Genomic DNA, 13,175 nt, shown 5'->3' on the forward strand with positions numbered 1-13,175 from the left:
CCTAACTGGTGGGAGGTGATATCTCATTGTGGTTTTAATTTGTATTTCTCTCATGGTTAGCAGTGTGGAGAATCTTTTCATGTGCTTGTTGGCCATCTGTATTTCTGCTTTGGAGAAATGCTTGTTCAGGTACTCCAACCATTATTAAATTGGGTTATTTGTTTTTTTTTTTGGTGTTGAGGCATATGAGTTCTTTATATATTTTGGATGTTAACCCCTTATTGGATAAATCAATTATGAATATATTCTCTCATACTGTAGGGTGCATTTTTGTTCTGCTGATGGTGTCCTTTGCTCTACAAAAGCTTTTTTAGTTTGATGTAGTCCTACTTGTTCATTTTTCTATTTTGTTTCCTTGCCTGAGGAGATGTGTCCAAGAAAAAATTGCTCATATTTATGTTCAAGAGATTTTTGCCTGTTTTCTTCTAAGAGTTTTATGGTTTCATGTGTTTCATTCAGGTCTTTGATCCATTTTGAGTTTACTTTTATGTATGGAGTTAAGCAGTAATCCAGTTTCATTCTTTTACATGCAGTTGTCCAGTTTTCCCAGCACCAGTTGTTGAAGAGGCTGTCTTTTCCCCATTGTATGTTCACAGCTCCTTTATCATATATTAATTGACCATATATGAGTGGGTTGATATCTGGGCTGGGCTTTCTGTTCTGTTCCATGGATCTATGAGTCTGTTCTTGTGCCAGTACCATATTGTTTTGATTACTGTGGCTTTGTAGTGTAGCTTGAAGTTGGTCCTGAATTTTCTTTGTTGTGAAGTTTTTGATTACTGATTTAATATGCTTAGTCATTGGTCTGTTCAGATTTTGTATTTCTTCCTGATTTTGTCTTGGTTGTATGCTTCTAGGAATGTATTCATTTCTTCTAGGTTATTAAAGATATTGATATATAACTGTTCATAGTACTTTCTTAATGATTCTTTGTATTCCTATGGTATTAGTTGTAAGGTTTCTTTTTTCATTTATAACTTTTTTATTTGTGCTTTTTTCTTGATTAGTCTACTGGAAAGGCTTATCAAATTTAATAGAAAAACAACTCTTGGTTTCATTTACCTTTTTCTATTGTCTAGTCTATATGTCATTTATTTCTGCTCGAATTTTTATTTCCTTTCCTTTGCCAACTTTGGGTTTATTTTGTTCTGTTTCTAGTTCCTTGAGGTGTAAATTTAGGTTGATATCTTTTTTCTTAACATAAGCATTTATTACTATAAACATCCTTTTTAGAATTGCCTTTGCTACATTGTGGAAGTTTTGCTACACATTTCCATTTTTTTTGACTCATTAAACTTTCTGATTTCCCTTTTGATTTCTTCTTGAACACATGATTTTTCAAAAGTATGTTAATTTCCACTTGTTTTTTTTTTCCCCAGTTTTCCTTCTGTTATTGTTTTCTGGTTTCATACCATTGTGGTTGGAGAGTATACTTGAAATGATTTCAGTTGTTTTAAGTTTGCTAAGACTTTTTTTGGTGGCCCAGCATATGATGGATCCAGAGAATGTTCTGTGTGTGTTTGTTAAGAATGTATATTCTGGTGTTGTTGGATGGAATGTTCTGTATATGTCTGTTAAGTCCATTTGGTCTAAAGTGTAATTCAGTTCTGTTCTTCCTTATTGACTTTCTGTCTGGGTGATATATCCTGTGTTGAAAGTATTATATTGAAGTCTCATACTACTATTGTATTGTTATTAGTTAAGTTCTGTTAATATTTTATTTAAATATTTAGGTTCTCTGATGTTAGGTGCATATATATTTACAACCATTATATTCTGTTAATTAATTGACCCCTTTATCACTATATAGTGAACTCCGTTGTCTCATGAACAGTTTTGACCAGAATTCTATTTAGATATAAGTATCACAATCATCTTTTTTGGTTACCAGTTGCATGGAATCTTTTTTCTATCACTTTAATTTTAGCCTATGTGTGTCTTAAAAGCTAAAGTGAGTCTATTGTACATAGCATATTTTTGGATCTCATTTTTAAAAAATTCATTCAGCCACTCTGTGTCTTTCATTGGGGAATTTGATCTACTTACATTTAAAATAATTATTGATAGGCAAGGACTTACAATTCCATTCTGTTCATTGTTTTCTGGCTTTAGTTCCTTTTTAATTCTCTTGCTGTTTTCCTTTGTGATTTTTTTAGTGTATGCCTTAATTCCTTTCTTTTTCTCTTCTGTGTGTCTACTAGAAGATTTTCTTTGGGGTTGCCGAGAAGCAAGCTGATAAAAACATACCTTCAATGGCATACAAAAAACTCTACACTTTTACTTCTCTATTTCCCACATTTTATGCTGTTGATATCATACTTTATATCTTTTTATATTGAGTATCCATTAATAAATTAATGTAGCTTTAGATATTTTTCAAATTATGGTTTTTTAATTTTAGAGATAGGAGTGATTTACACCCCACATTTATGGAATTAGGGTATTCTGAATTTGACTATATATTAATCTTTATCAGTGACTTTTATACTTTTATGTTTCCATTTTGTTACTTCATGTCCCTTTGTTTTAATTTGAAGGACACGCTGTTAGCATTTTTCTGTAAGGCAGGTCTCTGTGGTGTTGAACTCCCTTAGTTTTTGTTCCCTTAGTTTTTGTTTACCTGAGAATGTCTTTATTTCTCCATCATTTCAAAAGGATATTTGTCCAGATATAGCATTCTTTGCTGGCCATTGTCCCCTACCCCCCACCCCCTACAACTTTGAATATATCTTAACATTCTGTCCTCACCTTCAGGGTTTCTGCAGCAAAATCCAATGATTACCTTATGGGGATTCCCTAGTATGTAATAATTCATTTTCCTCTTCCTGCTTTTAAGATTCTCTGTCTCTGACTTTTAATATTTTGATTATGTATCTTCAGGTAAAATTTGGCTTGATACTGCTTGAGGTCCTTTGAGCTTCCTGTACTTGGGTGACCATATCTCTCAAGATTTGGGAAGTTTTCAGCTATTTATTTTAAATTTTGAAAAGCCATATCTATTTTTTTGTTTTATTTTGGGGGTAGTGAGTTTTTATTTTATTAAATAAACTTTCTTCCCCTTTCCCTCTTTTTTCTCCTGGGACTCCCATGATACAAATGCTCATTCACTTGAAGATGTCTTAAAAATCACATAGGCTTTCTTTACTGTTTCATCCTTTTATTTTTTTATTCCTCTAACTGGCTGATTTCAATTGACTTATCTTCAAATTTGCTGATTATTTCTTCTATTTGATCAAGCCTACTGTTGACACTTTCTATTGAATTTTTCCATTCTGTCATTGTTCAGCTCTAGGATTTCTGTTTGGTTCTTTTTATAGTTTCTTTACTGAATTTTTATGTTCTCATGTTGTTCATGCATAGTTTTCCTGATTTCATTTAATTGTCTATGTTCTTTTGTATTTCTTTGAGTTTAAGATGATTGTTTTGAAATTTTTGTCAGGCAGTTTGTAGATACTCATTTCATTGGGGTCAGTTACTGGAACTTTACTAATTTCCTTTATTATTTTATTCGTACTTGCATCATTCTTCAAGACACATTCAGCCTTGCTTTGATATCTGTGTTTTTAAAGTAGAAAACACTTCTTCTAGTCTTTATAGACTGGTTTCAGCAGGTAAATACCTTCTTCTCTTGGCTCCCTGTCCTGATGGGATTACCTCTGGAATCACAGTCAGGCTGGGTTGGAGCCAGGTTATGAGGCTCTTGCTGAGTCTATAGCAGGGTAGTACGGTTGTTACCAGCAGCTTGGACACTGTCCTTCCGCCAAGCCTGACAACTACCATCCTACTTTATGTCTCTATAAATTTCGCTACTCTATTTACTACATGTAAGCAGAAGCATACAGTATTTCTTTCTCTGACTGGCATATTCAATCAGCGTAACATCATCAAAGTTTATGCATGCAGCATTTGTCAGAATTTCTTTTTAAGGTTGAGTAATATTCCATTGTATGTATATACCACATTTTCTTATCCATTCTTCTGTTGATGGGCACATTGGTTTCTTCCACACTTTAGCTGTTATTAATTATGCTTCTGTGAACATGGGTATACAACTATCTCTTGGAGACTGTGCTTTCAGTTATTTTTGGGTATATACCCAGAAATATAATAGCTGGATCCTATGGTGATTTTATTTTTAATTTTTTGAGGAACTGCATTCTTATCCACAGTATTTTACATTCCTACAACAATGCACAAGGGCTCCAAATTCTCCACATCCTTAACAGCACTTCTTATTTTCTGGTGTTTTTTTTATAGTAGTCATCCTAATGGGTGTGAGATGATACCACATTGTGGTTCTGATTTTCATTTCCCTAATGATATGTAATATTGAACATCTTTTCATGTGGTATTGGTAAATAGTATATATTATTTGGAGAAATGTCTATTCAGTTCATTGGCCATTTTTGAATAAGATTATTTTTTGTTGTTGAAATTTAAGAGTTGTGCCTATATTCTGGAAATTAATCCCTTAAGAGATAAATCATTTGCAAATTTTATCTTCCAAAGGTTCCCTTTCACTCTGTTGGTAGTGTCCTTTGCATAAAATATTTTAATCTTGTGAAGTCTAGTTTGTCTTTTTGATTTTGAGGCATGCATCTTTGGTGTTACAGCTAAAAAATCATTGCTTAAACCAATGTTGTAAATCTTTTGCCTTATGTTTTCTTCTAATAGTTTTATAGTTTCACCTCTTACATTTAGGCCTTTGATCCATTTTGAGTTAATTTTTGTATTATGGCATAAGGTAAGAGTCAAATTTCATTCTTTTGCATGCAGATATCCAGTTTTCCCAGCACCATTTGTTGAAAATAATGTCCTTTTCTCATTTAATGATCTGGCACTGTTGTCAAAAATCATTTGATTATATATGTAAGGGTCTGTTTCTTGGATTTCTATTCTATTTCATTGGGCTATGTGCTTGTTTATATGCCAGTTCCACAGTGTTGTGCTTACTGTAGCTTTGTAGTAGGTTTTGATATCAGGTAGTATGAGTTCACCAACTTTGTTCTTCTTTTTTCAATTTTTTTTTGCTATTTAAGGTCCCTAGTAATTTCATATGCATTTTTGGATGGATTTTTCTATTTTACAAGAAAAAGTTATTTGGATTGTGATAGGAATTGCTTTGAATCCTTAGATCACTTTTGTTGATGTTGATATCTGAATATTTAATATTTTAATCCATGAATTTGGGATGACTCTCCATTTATTTGTGTCTTCCTTAATTTCTTTAGGCAATATTTTATAGTTTTCAGTGTACAAGTCTTTTGGCTCCTTGGTTAAATTTATTACCAAGTATTTCAACTTTTTGATGTTATTGTAACAGAAGTGTTTTCTTCATTTCTTTGTTATTGATCATTGTTAGTATAAAAACACTCAACTGATTTTTCTGTGTTGATTTTATTTCCTACATCTTTGGTGAGTTTTTTATTTGTTCTAACAGGAATTTTTGTATGAAATCTTTGGGGTTTTCTACATATGAGATGTCATCTGTGAACTGAGATAATTCTATTTCCTTTCCAATTTTGGTGCCTTTTCTTTTTGTTGCCTAATTGCTCTGGCTAGGACTTCCAGTGTTGTGCTGAATAGACATGGGTGAAAGCAGGCTGCCTTGTGTTGTTCCTGATCTCAGAGGAAATGTCTTCAGTCTTTTACCTTTGAGTATGATGTTAGTGTGAATTTTCATATATGGCCTTTATTATGTTGAAGTATTTTCCTACTATTCCTTTTTGTTGAGAACATTTATTATAAAAAGGTGTTGAAATTTGTCCCATGACTTTTCTGCAGCAATTGACATAATCATGTCATTTTTGTCCTTCATTCTGTTGATGTTACATATTGTATTGAGTGTGTGTGTGCGTGTGTGTATGTGTGTATGTGTGTGTGCACTGAGCCATGCATACATTTCAGAAATAAAGCCCAGTTGATCATGGTGTACAGTCCCTTAAATATTCTCTTGAATTTGATATACTAGTATGTTGTTGAAGATTTTTGCATCAATATTCATCAGGAATATTAATCTGCAGTCTTTTTTTTTCTTATAGTATCTTTGGCATTTGTATTAGAAAAACACTGTCCTCATGAAATAAGTTAAGGGTTCCCTCCTCTTCAAATTTTTGTAAAAATTTGAAAAAGATTGGTATTAATTCTATAAATTAAATTTGTCCATGTATTTACCTTTAGTGGAAAACTGTATTTTTATATGGCTCCAAGTTACTGTCTAGAGCCCTCTCATTTCAACTTGAAGGACTACCTTTAGCATTTCTTGTCAGGCAGGTCTAGTGGTTAATGAACTTTTTCATGTTTTGTAAATCTGTGAATATCTTCCTTTCTCCCTTGGTTTTGAAGGATAGTTTTGTCAGATACAGAATTCTTAGTTTGCACTTTTTCTCTTTCAGCACTTCATATATACATATATCATCCTACTGCCTCTGGCTTGCAAGGATTTTGCTGAGAATTCTGCTTACACTCTAATTGAGGTTCTTTTGTATGCGATGAATCACTTTTCTCTTATTGCTCTTAAGATATTCTCTTTGTCTTTTGACAGTTTGCTTATAACATGTTATTGTGGAGTTTTGTGGTTTATCTTGAAATTTGCTAAGTTTCTTTATTTGTATGTCAAACTTTTCCCTCAAACTTGGGAAGTTTTTGGCCATTATTTCTTCTCTTTGACACTTTCTCTTCTTGGATTCCTTTTATTTGTATACTTGGCTGCTTGATGGTATCTCATAAGTCACTTATGCTCTATTATTTTTTTCTCCTCAGACTTGGGAACCTCAAATGATTTGGTTTCAGGTTCACTGATTATTTATTTTGCCTATTTGATTCTGTTAAATCCCTCTAGTGAATCTTTTAACTTGGTTCTTATATCTCCCTGCTCTATCATTTCTGTTTGGTTCTCTTTTGTACTGTTGATACTCCTTGCTACCCTACATGAGGTTGAGATTCTTCTCTGACAGAAATGGCTGCCTTTATTTCTTGACTATTCCATTATAGAGTTTTTTTTCATATGTATATGTATTTGTATCAATTTGTGCTCATTTTATGGATCAGAAGTTGGTACTGTATGATTAGATGCCATTATGGTCCCTTAGAGCTGTAAGTTATATGGAAGTTTGGGAATTCTTTTGTTTGGAACTGAGTGTTGGAATGAAGGTGACATACCAGTTAGTAATACAACCCCTCTTGAAGAGAGAAGAGCTCCACTACTTTCACTGGGAGACTAGATTGAAATTATTGAAGAAGAAACCCAGATACAGATAAACATAAGATGGAAGTTGGGAAGGTAAAGAGGGCAGAGATAATAAGAGCAGCCAATGTGTATTTAATATTGTGCTAGCAGTAAAAAAACAACCAGTGAATGAAAAGGCAACTCATGGAATAGGGCAAAATATTTGAAAATCCTATATCTGATGAGGTACGTAAAGAAATCCTATAACTCAACAGCAAAAAGCAACCTGATTAAAAAATGGACAGAGGATCTCAACTGACATTTTTCCAAAGGAGACATGCAGATGGTCAAGTATACAATAAGACTCTCAACATGACTAATCAGAGAAATACAAATCAAAACCACAGTGAAAATCCCACAATGAGATATCACCTCACACCTGTTGGAATGGCTATTATCAAAAAGATAAGAAACAACAAGTGGTGATGAGGATGTAGAGAAAAGGGAACTTCTGTGCCCTGTTGATAGGGATGTAAATTAGTGCATCCACTATGGAAAACAGAAAGGGGATTCCTCAAAAAATGAAAAATAGAACTACCATATGACCCAATAATTCCACTTCTGGGTGTATGTCCAGAAGATATGAAATTGGGACTTTGACGAGTTATCTGCCCTCCCATGTTCATTGCAGCATGATTTACAGTAGCCAAGATATGGAAATAACATAAATGACTGTCAGTGGATGAATGGATAAAATGTGGTATTTGAGTACAGTGGAATATTACTCAACCATGAGAAAGATGGGAATCCTGTTTTTTGCAGCAACATGGATGGACCTTGAGGGCATTATGCTAAGTGAAGCAATTCAGAGACAGACAAATACTGTACGATACCACTCAAATATGGAATCTAAAAAAGTTGAACTTGTAGCAACTGTAGAGTGGTGTATGCCAAGGGTTTGGGGATTTGGGAAATGGGGAGATGTTGATCAAAGGGTACAAACTCAGTTATAAGATGAATAAGTTTTGGGGGTCTAATGTCCAGCATGGTGATTATTGTTAATAATACTATATTATATATTTGGAAGTTGCTTAGAGAGTAGATCTTAGCACAAAATGATACAGTATGTGAGGTGATGGAGGTGGTAGCTAAAGCTAAGGTGGTAATCATTTTGCAATATATAAGTATATCAAATCAGCAAGTTGTCCACCTTAAACTTACACAAAATTGTATGTCAATTATATGTCAATAAAGCTGGGAAAAAATATTGTGCTGGGCACCTTCCAAATGCACCTCTAATCTCATAGTCACCTTGTTGTAAGACAGGTGCTATCACCAGCTTATAGAAGAGCAACTAGAGGCTCTGAAATACTAAATGATTTACCCAAAGCCACATACTTAAGTAAGAAGTGATACCTGGATTCATACCTTGGTCTGTGTGGTTCCAAGGTCTATTCTCTTAAACACTGTGCTCCACTTTCTCTCCAAGTTATAGTCACTTACTCTGTGACACAGAATGGAATATGGTTTAACCCATCTCATACAGTGGAATTGCTGTATTGAAAAATAATTGCAACCCCTGACTAGCATTGGCTGAGGTGATGCCCTGAATCATTACAGCTGCTCCTAGAGGTAGCAGTAAAGAGGGAAGAGATAATCATCATACAGGCCCAAAATGTCTCAACTGACTACCTAATCCTGATTACTCCAATGAAGAAAAAAGTTAGAACACTTGTAATAAAGAACATTTCAAACATCACTAGTCTCAAAAGTGATGGGATTACATAAACTGGATGACCTCAGGACTGTCTTTTGTTAATAGGTTTATTAAGGTACAATTTATATCCAGAGAAATTCACTCTTGTTAGTGTACAGTCCTATGAGTTTTGACAAATATACAGTGAGGAAACCACGATAATCAAGATACAGGTCAGTGTCATTACTCCCTAGGAGTTCCCTCATTTCATGCCTCTTTGTAATCAACCCCCACCCTGAACTCCAGCCTCTGGGCAGTAGCTATCTGTTTTCTATACCTTCTGTACCTATAGTTGTGCCTTTTCTAAAATTTTATATAAATGGAATCATATAGTAAGTACTTTTTTGGGTTTGGCTGCTTTTATTCAGCACAGTCCATTTGAAATTCATCCACATTTCTGCATGCCTTAGTCATTTGTTCATTTTCATTGCAAAGTGGGTTTCTACTGTATGGATGTAACACAGATTATTTGTCTATACAAATGATGGAAATTTGGATTGTGTCCAGTTTTTGGCAGTTATGAATACAGCTTCATGAACATTCATGTATAGATTTTTGTGTGCACATAAGTGTTCATTTCCCTAAGCTACATTCTTAGGAGTAGAATTGCAGTCACATGGTAAGTATATATTTAACTGGTTCCCTTGTTTCCCAAAGTTGCTGTAATGTTTTTTATGCCCATCAAAAATATATGAGCATCCCAGTGGGTCTGCATCCTCACTAACACTTTATATTATCAATTTTTGAAAATGTAGTAATTCTAACATTGTACAATAGTATGTCATTGTGATGTTATTTACATTTCCTGATCTGATCAACTTGAATGTCTTTTCATGTACTTCTTTGCCATCTTTTGCAATATATGAGCTTTTCCACAAATCTTTTTCTGATTAAAAAAATTGAATTGATGCTTTTTGAATTTTTAGTTCTTTATGTACTTTGCATAACAGTTCACTATCAGATATGTGGTTTGCAAATATTTTCTTCCTGTCTGTAGCATGCCATTTCATTTTCTTAACAATGTCTTTTGAGAAGTTTTTAATTTTGATGAAATCTAACTTTTTCTTTTATGGTTCACGCTTTTTGGAACCTATCAAAAAATCGTTGAAGTTGCCAACATTTTTTTCCTGTTTTATCCTAGTAGTTGTATAGTTTTAGGTTTTATATATAGGTCTATGATCCACTTCAAGTAAATTTCTTATGTAGTATGAGGTATGGACGGACCATGGACCAAAGTTTCTTTCTTTTTTATTATTCCAATACTTATTTATTGAAAGAATGATCTTTCACCTATCGAATTGCTTTGACGCCTTTGCAGAAAATCAGTTGGCCATTTATGAATGGGTCTATTTCTGGGCTCCATTTATTGTGTTCCATTTATCTATGTGCCTATCCTTTCACCAACATACTACACTGTAGTAATCCCCACTGCCTTACGGTAATACATCTAATTAGATACCATGAGTCTTCCAGCTTTATTTTTCTTTGAAATTGTTTTGACTATTTTAAGTCCTTTGCTTTTCCATATAAAATTCCATATAAATTTCCATATAAATCAGCTTGTTGATTTCTAATTTTTCAAAAGCCTGCTGACATTTTGATTGGGATTTTATTGTAATTGTAGATTAATTTGGGAAGAATTGACATCTTAATGATATTGGGTGTTGAGAATCAATTTATATTTCCATTTATTTAGGTCTTTTCTTGGAGGTTTTATAACTTTATTTAACAATTAGTGGTTCTCATCCACATTAACTTTAGAGTTTTAGAAATGGCAAGAGGTACATAAGTAACTAACAAATAGAGCTTATTTGGGGAATCTTTATCCTCATTACATTTTTTTGGACAACTGCATATGGATATGGTATAGGACACTCCTTATTTCTTTAGCCCAGACAGCTATGTTGATTCTGGTGTCAATTTGCACATCTGGAGTTACAGTCTCTTTCATGACAAATTTATAGACTTCTTTGAATGCCTGAGGGGCACACTTGAAACCCACTCCATGAATGTACTTGTGAATGTTGATGGTGTATTCTCTGGTCACAACCAGTTTTATTTCAGAATGGCCCTTCTTCTTGCCACCCTTCTCTGCAGGTGCCATTCTGCCAGGCCCAGATTAGAAAGGAAGTTTTTAGGTCTCCTTTGATTTATTTCCTCAAAGTTTTATCATTTTAACCCTATACATATTACATATATTTTGTTGGATTTATATCCACTATTTCATGTTTTCTTGATGCTATTATGAATGGTTCTTCAAAAATTCAATTTACTAATCGCTCCTTTCTTGTAGATAGAAATACAGTTGATTTTTGTATGTTTACCTTGTATTGTGTGACCTTGTTAAACTCATTAGTTCCAGAATATTTGTAGATTCCTTGGGGTTTTCTAAGTAGAAAATCATGACATCGATGAATAGGGACAGTTTTATTTACTGCTTCCTAATCTGTATGTATTTTACTTAATTGTATTGGCTTTTTGTACTGGTCAGGGTCCCCAGCATGATGTTGAATTGGAGTGGTAAGAATAAACATCCTTGAAGGAAAACATTCAGTCTTCCACCATAATGTATGAGGTTATCTCTAGGAATTTTTTTTTTGGTAGACACCATTTAACAGTCTGAAGAAATACCCTTTTATTTGTAGTTTGTCAAGAGATTTTATTATGAGCGATTATTGAATTTTGACAAAAATTCCTGTATCTGTTGATATGGTAAATTGCAATGATTTTTAAACCCACTGTATTTGCATAATGAAAATATATAAGAATGAATGATAATGATGACAATAATTATATCATTGTGTGCTTACCATATGCTTAGTAGTTTGTAGGGAGATGTTGATTCTTTATCCTACCTAAGTCACTTCTTCCCTGGAAAGTGAACCTTCTAAGCTTCAGCGACACTAACTTAATGAATGTATTTGAGAAGGGGATGTGGAATCATCAGAAATATGTTAAATAGAACATGCCATAGCGAGACACATAAATCCATTAGAAACTAGAGAGTAGAGGTAGGTATAACCATATTTTATTCTAAAGTAAACAGGAAGTATAGAGCTTCCAGGTTGGTGAACCTGTGGAGATTTTGGGAGAATGGCACTCTGAGAGGGCAGGAAACTCTGCTCCCCTTCCCACATGCCTTGCCTCATGCATCTCTTCCATTTGGCTGTTCCTGAATTATATCCTTTTGTGATAAGCCAATGATAAAATTCCATAAGAAAGGAAGTACAATATGAAGGAAGAAATGATGGCAATGATGATAATGGCAGTGACGGTGAATGCTAGACTGGAAGGGAGGGGTATTGGGGGTTTTGCTTTGTGATGTCAAAACCACCTGACCGCTACCATTGGCTGGAGTAGTGCTTTGATAACCAAACAAAGGGTAAGGGTAGTGTTCCTCAGTGCCCTCAGAAAGGTATATATAAGGAGATCAGGGGGCTGAGGCTGACCACCTGGAGGCTTCAACATGGCTGAGATTACCAGCAAACCACAGGAGTTTGGCACCGATATGGACCAACCAACCACAAGTGGGCAACAACTGACCCCAGGCACAGAACAGCCATCCACAAGTACTCAAGAAAGAAAGGAGAGGGTAACTCCCTTTCAGTGCAAGTGCAGAGACAGTGCCAAGGTGCCAAAGACAGACAAATGCGTAGACATCCCCCTACAAACATGTGCAGCTGAAAGATCTTCTGAAATTTCCCTTACTCATTCAAGAAAGCCCAAGGAAGAAAGAAAGACCAACAATAGTTGTCTGTTACCACCAACTGATGAAAAGAGTGAATCAAAATAAGAGTCACTCAGCTTGAACAGAACCAAGGGAACCCAGTGAACTCTACCAAGTAATGCACTATGTATATAGAGCCCTGGAGACATACTACTATTTTGTTGCTTCTCCAGAGAAGCCTGTGGAGAAACGGCCAAACACATAGAGACCAAATTTTACACCAACAGGACACACAGATAGTGATGATTAAAATGAAATTAACAAGATATGAAAACTTAAACGACAGAGAAAGGACAACTCTTTCTTGCTTCTCCTATGCCTCTTTTCCCATCTTTTACCAACACTCAAATATTTTGAGTACCATTTTCCATACCAAGCACTGTGCTGTTACTGGGTATAGAGCAATGAACAATGCAGATAAGGCTCTTACCCTAATGTGTCTAATTGTAGTGATGAGAAAACTTAGCTAAATATTCACCAAATATAAAAAATTACAACTGTGATAAGTGGTAAGTAGGAAAGAT

General features: G+C 34.4%; 1 pseudogene; it reads right to left on the minus strand.

The window, feature by feature from the left end:
* Positions 1 to 10,649: 10,649 nt before the first annotated feature.
* Positions 10,650 to 11,028, minus strand: LOC118934438 (60S ribosomal protein L31-like; annotated as a pseudogene).
* Between the last annotated feature and the right edge of the window lie 2,147 nt (positions 11,029 to 13,175).

The sequence above is a fragment of the Manis pentadactyla genome, chromosome X (assembly GCF_030020395.1).
Source record: "Manis pentadactyla isolate mManPen7 chromosome X, mManPen7.hap1, whole genome shotgun sequence".
In the NCBI taxonomy this organism is placed as follows: domain Eukaryota; kingdom Metazoa; phylum Chordata; class Mammalia; order Pholidota; family Manidae; genus Manis; species Manis pentadactyla.